Here is a 12,720-nt window from a genome sequence, read left to right as displayed (position 1 = left end):
ACAGGAACCCAAGTGCACTATACACATTGCAGTTCCCTAGCAAAAATCTGGCTTGAAAAGCCCTTTCTAACAACATTAGGCCATGTTGCTATCCCATACTTGGCTAGTATAATCCATAGATATTAAAAGGACAATGATGAGCTGATATTAACTCCCTTTGCCCAGTGGAAACGGAGCAGCGGTGGAGTTAAAATCGCAGCGGTGGACGTACTACCCCCCATTCCCACTTGCTTTCCGCCCGCTGCTCTATTGCCTCTCCAGTTTTCATGGGTGGTCAAGGTATCCACCTGAATCCAGCTAGAGCCTCATGAATACATGCAAATGTGGGTCCAATGATGTACATGGGCCTACTGGGATGAGTGTGTGCCATGGCCAGTCAGCTTAATAAAACCAGGCAGGCAAGAGGAAAAGACCCTGAGAACGTAAGTGTCAAAATGATTTTTGTAGGACCAGGAGGAGCCAAAGTGCTCCTCCAGGGTCCACAAGAATAACATGGGTTACTGCCGTCTCGGGCTCTTTCCCCCTCCACGATCGCATCTCCCCCCGGACCAATCTTTCTGTTGGCCGGATTGGCCTCCAGGCCGTCTGATATTGCGCCAGCCCAGAGCCGGCTAGCAACTGCGGGATCTCCACTCAGGGTGTGCAGCTTGTCAGAAGTATGCTAATGAGGCCCGGCCCTCAAGATGGACCCAACCTCCTGCCGCAGGTATTGAGCGGCCAGCCCCAGTGTTCTGCCAGTCAGCCACCTGGATGGTAAAATCCACCCCTCCTTGCCTTTTTCTTTTCCATTCTTATCCATGGTTACAGCTGTTCTGTAGATGATTAATCAGCCAACTGCTTAATTTAAGGTCATCATTGCCAATGCAAAATTGTTCAGTAAGATTTCAGTAATGTTTGTGTAAACACAATAGGGTTGAAATTGCCCTGTGTGATATTAGTAAGGAGCACATTAAGGTTTTCATATGAAATTTCTTTGCCCATTTGGAGAGAACAGACAAGCTAACATTTTAGATGTGGACCCTTCATTAAGATATTCAAACAAAGGGTCCACACTTAGAAACATTAACTTTCCTGTTCTCTCCACAGATGTTGACTGACCTACGGAGTGTTTCCAATGTCTTTAAAACTTTGATATAGTTGGCTGAAATAGCACATGCAAGATCATACAAAAAGGTCAATTATTGAGGAAAAGTAGTACAGGTCAAAAATAAGCCACCAGGAATAAACCTCTGTAGTGGTATAATTATTTCACAGTTTATAATTCTCTTCAATTGTCACTATCTTTCATCATATACACTTCACAGTCTTCTATTGGGTTAAATTACTTTGTGTTTGAATTTTTTTTTGCAAGAAATCTGTTTCATGCTTATCCATTAACTATATCCTTCAGAAATGTTGAGAGATCTTTGGAGCTCAATGTGAAAGGGTTTTTCTTCTCCTCCATCCAACTTCAATCACATTTATATGCAGCCTATTTATAAAACCACTCAGTACTTCATTTTGTAGATATATACATTTTGATAGTCTCTTCTGCCATCTCAAGTCTGAAGAGTTTAATAAAAACTACTTTTCTAAAATGCTTACACAAGATCCTAGTCCAAATGTTGGTGACCGCACTGTTTATTTGCACTGCTGCCTGTGGCTAAGTACGCACATGTTCCAAGATTCCAGCCAATGATTATCTAATGAGACTGGCTGTGAGAAGTTTATTTTACATTAAAACAGGTTGCATCAGCTTTGCGAAGGACGGACAATTTTTTTTCCTCAAATAACACGGGTTTTCTGGCTAACTGACATGCTTAAAATGTTTTCAGTGTTAGATGGTAGTTCAATGCTCGTTATTTGGTCTGAAACTTGAGGCGATGAGGATTGGAAAGGATTACTCTATAAGCCCAAATAATCCAAAGTGTCATCAACATAACAGTGTATGTAATGACTAAATAAAACCATCTTGAAGGTGGACAATAATGTCAATCAACAGCAGGGGGTTAAGTGCTTCAGAAAAGTGCCACGGCCTTACATTCATTTATCATGCATCATTTTTGTGTGTATGTGTGTGTGTGGTGGCTTGCTTCTAATGTTCTGAAATTCCTGCACCTTTTCACATTTTAAATGGAGCTTTGAAGTCATTTTTTGGGTTCGTGATCAGAATAGATTTTACATTTAAAATTGTGCTGCATTTTCTTACGTTGCAATGTATTTATTTTTTCCCATTAAAAGCTGATGCAGCATATCTTGGTTGTGCTGCTGGCAAAAAAAAAGAGGTTATGTAAACCTATCATTTACAAAATGTTTCAAATGATGTTGTCGAGCCAGGATTCACTTTAAAATCAAGTGCTATTTTGCTGAAGGGTGTCAATTTTCTTAATTCCATCTGTGGGATGATTACTACTGATTTGAGTTTCAGTGTGGAAAAGGACTGCTGGGACAGTAGATTTAAATTTACTACTTGGTAAAATTGTAGAATGAAGGACAAGGACCAAATTTTAATATTAGCTGCATTTCAAACTGCTTTCTTCTGGGGGAATTTGTGAACATATCCTTATAGTGCTGTTTAGTGTGCATCCATACTATTCTCAAAATATATTTAAAATTCTACATGCAATTTGCAACACGCTTTACACTGACAAAGAGTGTACAAAAAATTGATTATTTTTACACATGTTTTACTTTATCTTTCTCTGTTTTTATCCTTATTGTAACTGTGCACCTCCACACATTCTCCTTCCGAGGGGAAGCTGGGCAAATAGGTCACAGTCTTCTCCATGGCTTTTCACTGCTTTCCCTGCTTGTTTGACAGGAGTCATGCTTGATGGGAAACAATTCAGACAAAGGTGTCCTTTTATTTTCCTGAAGTGAAGCCATCAATCTCAGAACACATTTTATTTTTGGGTCGATTGATTATGTCTATGCTGACTGAATGCCAGATAAGTTTTACACTGAGGATATAGGATTCATAGCCAACAGAGGGGGTTCATGGTGCCTAGCTCATATTTTTAGTGATGAAAACGAATAGCCTTTGCATTTTGTACAGTGTCACCCATTCAGCTTCATAGCATCACAAAACATTTTGAAATGTTGTGTACTTTGTTGAACATTTGTGCTCGAAGTTTATGCTTTCCACACTTCAATGGGGGGAAGGCATAGGTCATTTAAATTCAGGCAGAATGATGATTAAAATGCAGATCTTTACAAAAGTTCCTCATCCTTTTTTTTTTAAAACAGATGTTTTCTGCCAGCACCATTGTTAACAAAGATTTGTTTCTATAAACACAACATTACGCCAGTAAAAAAAGAAACATCAACACCTTTTGATCTCTGTCCCTATTGAGGATAAGTGCTTAAAATACTTACATTTTGTTTTTGAAGAAGCTTTTGCATTTTTTGAAATGGTGGGGAATAGCCCAGAATTCTCTACCCCAAGGTAGCCATTCTCCCTACATTCCTCACTACCTTGGCTGTTACACAGAAGTGGTTGGAGGTCCCATCACAACCTAACCTAAATATTTATATGAAAATACAAAACTTTGCAGTGCAAAGCTATTAAGAATGCAGCACAAAGAGAAGAAGCAGTTTATTTAAAATGTGGTCCTTTCTGTCAGATAATTCATCAATATAGGCACTTTCAATTGAATAAATCAGTGGAAGGCTATGGACTTGAGAAAGCAAGGAGGTACGACTAAATGCAATTAGCACAGGTGTGAAAGTTTAGAATATGAACCATTGTCTCATCTGTACTACATGGAAAGTTAATCTTTTTTATAATGACCAGAGAGAGGCAGGTTCATCGATCCATGAATATAACAGAAATACTTATTATCGTGCAACTCAATCGTTCATCTTTTTTTTCCCCATCAGTTCTTTATTTTAAATAATGTGATTAGAATGAAGGTTGTGGGGCTATACAGCTCTCATGCTACATACTTAGACAATTTTCTTTTGAGGAACTAAGCTGTCATCTCAGATGATAATTTGAGATAGCTCCAGAATTTAACAGTGTAACGTAACATTTTGTTGCTACAGAAAGATCAATTAGAAATGGTAAGTAGTTTAGTTGATGTAATTTCAGAAATCTCATTAAGTCTCAACATGAAAAGCGGCTTAATCCAAGATTAAATAAGAACAACAATAAATATGACACAGGTTCTGATGAGTCATTATTGCTGAAATATTGCAACTGGCTGGCAGTGGACATTAAGTGATGCTTATTTGTATGACTACAATGTTTTAAATGGGGTAGTAGTTTTTAGCAAGGACCATCCCTACTCCCAAAGATCAAAGTGCACATCTTGGCAATAAAAATTCACATTTAAACCACACCTGACTCACAGATATATCCTAATGCACAGAATTAAGCAGAAATCCCATTTTTACCTTGTTGCATTGTGCCGTGTTCAGGGGTGTCCCATTTACAATTTGTCACTCCAAATGGAGGCGATCCCAAGGAAAAGGAGTCCATACTTCAATTGGTTTTGTTAAGTATTTATGTAATGTTGAAATTTTTAACATACTCACTTGACGGAGCTCCAAACAAATGTGGTGTCTTCGTGGATTCACCATTTCATTCATTGAATTTACAACACAGAAACAGGCCATTCGGCCCAACTGGTCTGTACCGATGTTTATGCTCCACATGAGCCTCCCCCCATCCTACTACATCTAACCCTATACGTACAATGTCCACATTCACTGGTGATTGGTAATGGGGGGAGGGGGGGTTGATTACAGGCGTAAACCTGCTGAGACGACTTCCCCTTTAAACTTTTTTTAACCTTACAAATAGTAACAAAAATGATTTTTCAGTGATGGATTTTAAGAAATACAGAATGATTCTGTGCTAATGAGAAAATCCCTCTAGTTCATGGTGTCCTTGGAATAAACTAAAAGAACCATAAAAAATGGATACAATTTTGCTTCTCAAAAGGAGTAAAGATCAGCTGAGAAATTTAGTGAAATTAAAGAAATGTTCAAAGTTTTTTTTATAAAATTCTGATGACAACAGTTTTGATGATTCTCACACATTGAATACAATAACCCTTATCAAAATGTAATTAAAGTAGTACCATAAAATATGATTCAAAAATGTAATTATAAAGCTTAAAGAAGGAAAATATAAGGGAAGTACTTTTTGTCCAGAAAAAAATGTGATTTTTTTTTAAATCATCAAATTTATTGCTGACATGGAGACTCTTGAGTAGGGGTATGTTCCCTGCAAGATTGCCATAGTGGTATCAATTATGGGAAAAGTCATGGACTTGGGGAAGGGGGTGATGACTCAACCTGATCTGAGAGCCACTCCAGAGTGCTCTAATCCTGTGAAACCATGCCACTGGCTAGGTATGCAGATTTCCCAGCCTGTAGTGTGGTTTCTCGGTTAAGCAGGCCACAGAGCAGCCTTCAGGCCATTTAGAAGTTGCATTAACTGCTGTTTGCAATGGAGTCACTTCGGAGCATTCTCTGTCACCAAAAGGAGCCCAGCAGGGAGTGAGACCTGACTTGAAGATTAATGGCAGGCAGGAGTAATATGTTCTAATGGTATTTTGAACAAAAACAAGATTAACTAAGTAGCCCTGGATTTCCACTCCTTTCAGAGTAGGGTACCCCAAGGTTTTTGGCATTCTGCACTGTCAATTTATATGTTTTCATTAACTTCAATGCAATAAATTGTACGATACAATGATAATGGAGTTGTTGAACAGAAGAAAACATTTATATTATGGCCCCAAAGAGTTTCTCTATGCGGCCCCCTCCCCACTAAGGTTAGTGTTACAGTACATGGGTACACCAATGTACCTTATAGATTGAACATCTGTAAGTATGGATTTTCTGATTGGGTTCAAACGATTTGAATGTGCAAATTGAGCGAACCAATTGCAATGTGGGGCTGAGGTCCATTATGCCAGATCTCTGTTCACTTTTGTGCTCTCCTCATTTTCCACCATCATATTCACTGAGTGGAGGAAGCACCTGCCCATTTTTGTGCACCTGTAAACAAATTAGGTGAGAATACCACAATGGTATCGTGCATGCTATTTTTATTGTCATTTCTACCTCATTTGCATTATTCCATCATCTAGCCTATAGAATATGGATGTCCAAGATTGCTCGGTGATAGGAGAATGCAGAAGTCTATATAAAGAGTGCAGCAAGGAAATTGTTACTAAAAAGGTTATTTCTGCATCATTTTTATGTTTTATTTTCTCTGTCTTTCTACTTGGCTTTTCATCTGGCCTTGTGGCATTTGCTGTGATGCCTTTTTCATCCTACTAGAGTATAGTGGGCACATTGAGTTTCCCAATGGGAATCTTCCTGTAACTATACTAGCTGTTGAACTAGAGGAGGAGCAACAGAGGGATGCCCCAGGACTTTTTTTATTCGTTCATGGGATGTGGGCGTCGCTGGCGAGGCCGGCATTTATTGGCCATCCCTAATTGTCCTTGAGAAGGTGGTGGTGAGGCGCCTTTGTGAACCACTGCAGTCCGTGTGATGAAGGTTCTCCCACAGTGCCGTTAGGAAGGGAGTTCCTGGATTTTGCACCAGCGACGACGAAGGAACAGCGATATATTTCCAAGTCGGGATGGTGTGTGACTTGGAGGGGAACGTGCAGGTGGTGTTGTTCCCATGTGCCTGCTGCTCTTGTCCTTCTAGGTGGTAGAGATCGCGGGTTTGGGAGGCGCTGTCAAAGAAGCCTTTGCAAGTTGCTGCAGTGCATCCTGTGGATGGTACACTCTTCAGCCACAGTGCGTCGGTGGTGAAGGGAGTGAATGTTTAGGGTGGTGGATGGGGTGCCAATCAAGCGGGCTGCTTTGTCCTGGATGGTGTCGAGCTTCTTGAGTGCTGTTGGAGCTGCACTCATCCGGGCAAGTGGAGAGTATTCCATCACACTCCTGACTTGTGCCTTGTAGATGGTGGAAAGGCTTTGGGGAGTCAGGAGGGGAGTCACTCGCTGCAGAATACCTAGCCTCTGACCTGCTCTTGTAGCCACAGTATTTATGTGGCCGGTCCAGTTAAGTTTCTGGTCAATGGTGACCCCCAGGATGTTGATGGTGGGGGATTCAGCGATGGCAATGCCGTTGAATGTCATGGAGAGATGGTTAGACTTCTCTTGTTGGAGATGGTCATTGCCTGGCACTTGTCTGGCGCAAATGTTACTTGCCACTTATAAGCCCAAGCCTGGATGTTGTCCAGGTCTTGCTGCATGTGAGCACGGACTGCTTCATTATCTGAGGGGTTGCGAATGGAACTGAACACTGTGCAATCATCAGCGAACATCCCCATTTCTGACCTTATGATGGAGGGAAGGTCATTGATGAAGCAGCTGAAGATGGTTGGGCCTAGGACACTGCCTTGAGGCTGAGATGATTGGCCTCCAACAACCACTACCATCTTCCTTTGTGCTAGGTATGACTCCAGCCACTGGATAGTTTTCCCCCTGATTCCCATTGACTTCAATTTTACTGGGGCTCCTTGGTGCCACACTTGGTCAAATGCTGCCTTGATGTCAAGGGCAGTCACTCTCACCTCACCTCTGTAATTCAGCTCTTTTGTCCATGGCTGTAATAAGGTCTGGAGCCGAGTGGTCCTGGCGGAACCCAAACTGAGCATCGGTGAGCAGGTTATTGGTGAGTAAGTGCCGCTTGATAGCACTGTCGATGACACCTTCCATCACTTTGCTGATGATTGAGAGTCGACTGATGGGGCGGTAATTGGCCGGATTGGATTTGTCCTGCTTTTTGTGGAGAGGATATACCTGGGCAATTTTCCACATTGTCGGGTGGATGCCAGTGTTGTAGCTGTACTGGAACAGCTTGGCTCGAGGCGCGGCTAGTTCTGGAGCACAAGTCTTCAGCACTACAGCCGGGGTGTTGTCAGGGCCCATAGCCTTTGCTGTATCCAGTGCACTCAGCTGTTTCTTGATATCACATGGAGTGAATCGAATTGGCTGAAGACTGGCTTCTGTGATGGTGGGGATATTGGGAGGAGGCCGAGATGGATCATCCACTCGGAACTTCTGGCTGAAGATGGTTGCAAACGCTTCAGCCTTGTCTTTTGCACTCACGTGCTGGACTCCGCCATCATTGAGGATGGGGATGTTTGCAGAGCCTCCTCTTCCCGTTAGTTGTTTAATTGTCCACCACCATTCACGACTGGATGTGGCAGGACTGCAGAGCTTTGATCTGATCCGTTGGTTGTGGAATTGCTTAGCTCTGTCTATAGCATGTTGCTTCTGCTGTTTAGCATGCATATAGTCCTGAGTTGTAGCTTCACCAGGTTGGCACCTCATTTTTAGGTACACCTGGTACTGCTCCTGGCATGCTCTTCTACACTCCTCATTGAACCAGGGTTGATCCCCTGGCTTGTTGGTAATGGTAGAGTGAGGAATATGCCGGGCCATGAGGTTACAGATTGTGCTGGAATACAATTCTGCTGCTGCTGATGGTCCACAGCGCCTCATGGATGCCCAGTTTTGAGCTGCTTGATCTGTTCTGAATCTACCCCATTTAGCACGGTGGTAGTGCCACACAACACGTTGGATGGTGTCCTCAGTGCGAAGACGGGACTTCGTCTCCACAAGGACTGTGCAATGGTCACTCCGACCAATACTGTCATGGACAGATGCATTTGCGACAGGTAGATTGGTGAGGACGAGGTCAAGTAAGTTTTTCCCTCGTGTTGGTTCGCTCACCACCTGCCACAGGCCCAGTCTGGCAGCTGTGTTCTTCAGGATTCGGCCAGCTCGGTCAGTAGTGGTGTTACCGAGCCACTCTTGGTGATGGACATTGAAGTCCCTCACCCAGCGTAGATTCTGTGCCCTTGCTACCCTCAGTGCTTCCTCCAAGTGGTGTTCAACATGGAGGAGGACTGATTCATCAGCTGAGGGAGGGCAGTTGGTGGTAATCAGCAGGAGGTTTCCTTGTCCATGTTTGACCTGATGCCATGAGATTTCGTGGGGTCTAGAGTCGATGTTGAGGACCCCCAGGGCCACTCCCTCCTAACTGTATATCACTGTACCGCCATCTCTGGTTAGTCTGTCCTGCCAGAGGGACAGGACATACCCAGGGATGGTGATGGAAGAGTGGGACGTTGGCTGAAAGGTATGATGGGTTTTTACGTCAATCGGTGGTTTCATGGCCACTATTACTGATACCAGTATTTTAATTCCGGATTTTTAAATTTAATTGCTAGCGATGCCCACATCCCATGAATGAATAAAAAAAGAACATGGGTACTCTGTGCCTACCCATCAGTACTTGCATACCCACATCTATAGACATAGGCACACATATCTTTCCATGACATGCAGAGCCTCCTATTTTCAAAGGAAGATGGGACAACTGATTGAATGGCAGAAGTCGGATATATGAATGCCTGATTGACTGTAATACTGGATGCTTTTTTCAGAAGCACTTCAATCTCAGTGTGTCATGTTTTCAGCGCTACATCATGGAAGGAGACATGCCAGGGTGATCAATGGGCAGCATAGCCTGATTCGTCATACTCAGCTCGATGTCACCAATCATATGTGCAGGCATTGTTTCACCTATCGGGCAACAGCCTTGAAGAACTATCCTCACAGAATTTTGCTCATTAGAGGGACAAATGCAGAGCTGCAGCTACCATGCAACATAGGGCTGGCACAGGCCATATTAGTCAGCCGCAGTCCTGACCTATGAGGATGATGCTTGGGAATGGCAAATATTGCCACCTTCCTCACTACCACATCCTGCAGCATCACCTCCACTTCTGCTGCAATGAGTCTTGAGCTGTGCCGTCATTTGCCTTTGAACTCATGCCTACACTTTGGGTTCTTTTCACTTCATTTTGTCTGTCATTTCTTTACCCTCTCCCCCTTCGGCCTTGGCAAAGGTTGCCAATGGATTTAAATGCTGAGCCGTTCCGAAACCTGTAAAACAAAATTCTGTGACTTCTCTTCAATTGTTCGCATATCTTCACATTTCACCTACACGTAATTTTCCACTCTCATCACTAGTGTACTCCCTGTTCGTGTCCAAATCTGCACCTAAACAATGCATAATTATTGTAATGAGCTGGCGATGGAACTTGTACACAAACACCACTTCAATTCAGGTGAGCTTTGCACCCATTTCTCCATCCATTCTGATATAAACTACACCCATATCAGGAATCTACCCTGTAGTGTTTCAAATGACAGAGCTTTGCAATTTGATATTTTTCAACATTTGCACTAACGCGCATTTCAGTGTTATAATTGAATTGCAACCAAATTTTCAACAAAACTATTTGGTGGCTTTTCACAAAAACGAGCAAACAAATCCAAACCTGAATCTAACTTTAATATTGAATCATTCAAACTTAATTTGAGTTTTAATCTACATAAATCGTTTTGAAACATCTGTTTCCTGTTGTTCTGTTTTAATAACCTCTTTCACTGTAGTCTCCTGTCAAACAAAATTCACACATGGAGTACAGAACTAATGGTATTAAAATGGCAATTCCAAATTATACAGCCAAATAATAAATTCCTTTTGAATTGCATAAAATAAAAAAACTTGAATTTTAATCAACTACATTTGTCTGAGGAATACTAGATTTGTGTGAAGAGGCAAAGAATGCTTCAGAGATGAGAATTTTTTCTTAACTTCAACGAATACTGACATTTAGGAAAATACTGACATGTGGTAATGTCAAAACCCCTACCCCAGTAATTTCTCCTGATCAGGTTCGCCTGATCATCTGCTGACGTTCCAGCACGGTTATGGTGGGAAATAGGGAACCGCTGCAGAAATTCTCCCCTCGCGTTGTCTTGGTGTACCCACCTTTGCTGTGCTTATGCTAAATGTGTGTGCAATCTTTTCTACCACAGTGATGCCAAATGTGCAATATAAATGCCAATTTTGGCGTGAGAAGACAGATGGAAGGAAGAAGAAAGAAAGAAGGAACTTGCATTTATATAGCACCTTTCATGACCTCAGTACCTGCCAAAATGCTTTACAGCCAATTAAGTACTTTTGAAGTGTAGTCACTCGTAATGTAGGAAACGCTCCAGCCAAAATGTGCAAGCTCCCTCAAACAGCAATATGATAGTGACCAGTTAATCTATTTTAATGATGTTGGTTGAGGGAGAAATATTGGCCAGGACACCAGGGAGAACTCCCCTGCTCTCCTTTGATAAATAGTGTCATGGGATCTTTTACATCCTCCTGAAAGGGCAGACGGGGCTTCGGTTTAATATCTCATCCGAAAGAGGGCACTTTGACTTTGCAGCACTCCCTTAGTTCTGCAGTGCAGCAAGTTAACACACGATCCTTCACCTCTGAGAGCAAAGTTTGAATCCAGCTCAGAATAATGCGACAATATTTCCTCTGACTTGGAAGGGTTTGGGCAGTCCTAGTTCCTAATGGCATGTCATCATAAGAAGAACATAAGAAATAGGAGCAGGAGTAGGCCATACGGCCCCTCGAGCCTGCTCCTCCATTCAATCAGATCATGGCTGATCTTCGACCTCAACTCCACTTTCCTGCCCGATCCCCATATCCCTTGATTCCCCTAGAGTCCAAAAATCTATCTATCTCAGCCTTGAATATACTCAACGACTCAGCATCTGGGGCAGAGAATTCCAAAGATTCACAACCCTCTGAGTGAAGAAATTTCTCCTCATCTCAGTCTTAAATGGCCGACCCCTTATCCTGAGACTATGCCCCCTAGTTCTAGACTCTCCAGCCAGGGGAAACCTCTCAGCATCTCAGAATCTTGTATGTTTCAATGAGATCACCTCTCATTCTTCTAAACTCCAGAGAGTGTAGGCCCGTTCTACTCAATCTCTCCTCATAGGACAACCCTCTCATCCCAGGAATCAATCCAGTGAACCTTCATTGCACTGCCTCTAAAACAAGTATATCCTTCCTTAGATAAGGAGCCCAAAACTGTACACAGTACTCCAGGTAAGGTCTCACCAAAGGTCTGTACAATTGTGGTAAGACTTCCTTACTCTTGTACTCCAACCCCTTTACAATAAAGGCCAACTTTCCATTTGCCTTCCTAATTGCTTGCTGTACCTGCATGCTAACTTTTTCTGTTTCTTGTGTGAGGACACTCAAATCTCTCTGAACACGAACATTTAATAGTTTATCACCATTTAAAAAATATTGTTTTTCTATTCTTCCTACCAAAGTGAATAACCTACATTTCCCCACATTATACACCTTCTTGCCAACTCACTCAACCTGCAGACTTAGAACAAAACTGACTCTAATTTGGTATTAATAGGCACAAAAATTAGCAAACTCTCACATGGGTGGTTGGTTTGGGAAATAGAAATATCATTTTGATACAGTAGAGTTTGTCTTCTCACCTTGGAGCTAAGGCACATTTTTGGGACAGAATACAGGTGAACTTGATATTGCAGCTGGTTATTCTATGCCTACACTGGGAAGTGCTTGGTGCTGACACTGGGTGCCTGGAAGTAACAGCCCTCTGCTGTGGTTTGAAGAATAACACAAGTGCATAAAATAAACATGTCTGTCTATTTGCAACTCTCTTAGAAATGCACCTCTTGGTGCAATAAAACTGGGGGAATATAGAAATTATCCGGTCCGGTGGCAATCTATCATGTAAGAGACTAATATGTTGAAAACCAAATGATAGAGAGTTCCAGAACACTTTCCCTTTAAATCCTTTTCAAGTAATGTCATTGTCTGGTGAATCCATTTAAAAAAAACCTTCTCTCTTAAGCACTTT

The 12,720-nt window shown here is 42.2% G+C and overlaps 1 protein-coding gene across 1 annotated transcript in view; it reads left to right on the top strand.

The window, feature by feature from the left end:
* Positions 1 to 12,720, top strand: part of arhgap15 (Rho GTPase activating protein 15) — a 576,367-nt gene that overhangs the window by 153,079 nt on the left and 410,568 nt on the right. The window lies entirely within an intron of this gene.

Source organism: Heptranchias perlo, chromosome 7 (assembly GCF_035084215.1).
Source record: "Heptranchias perlo isolate sHepPer1 chromosome 7, sHepPer1.hap1, whole genome shotgun sequence".
Taxonomy (NCBI): Eukaryota; Metazoa; Chordata; class Chondrichthyes; order Hexanchiformes; family Hexanchidae; genus Heptranchias; species Heptranchias perlo.
Note: the sequence above shows the minus strand (reverse complement) of the source record. Positions and strands in the feature narration are given on the sequence as shown.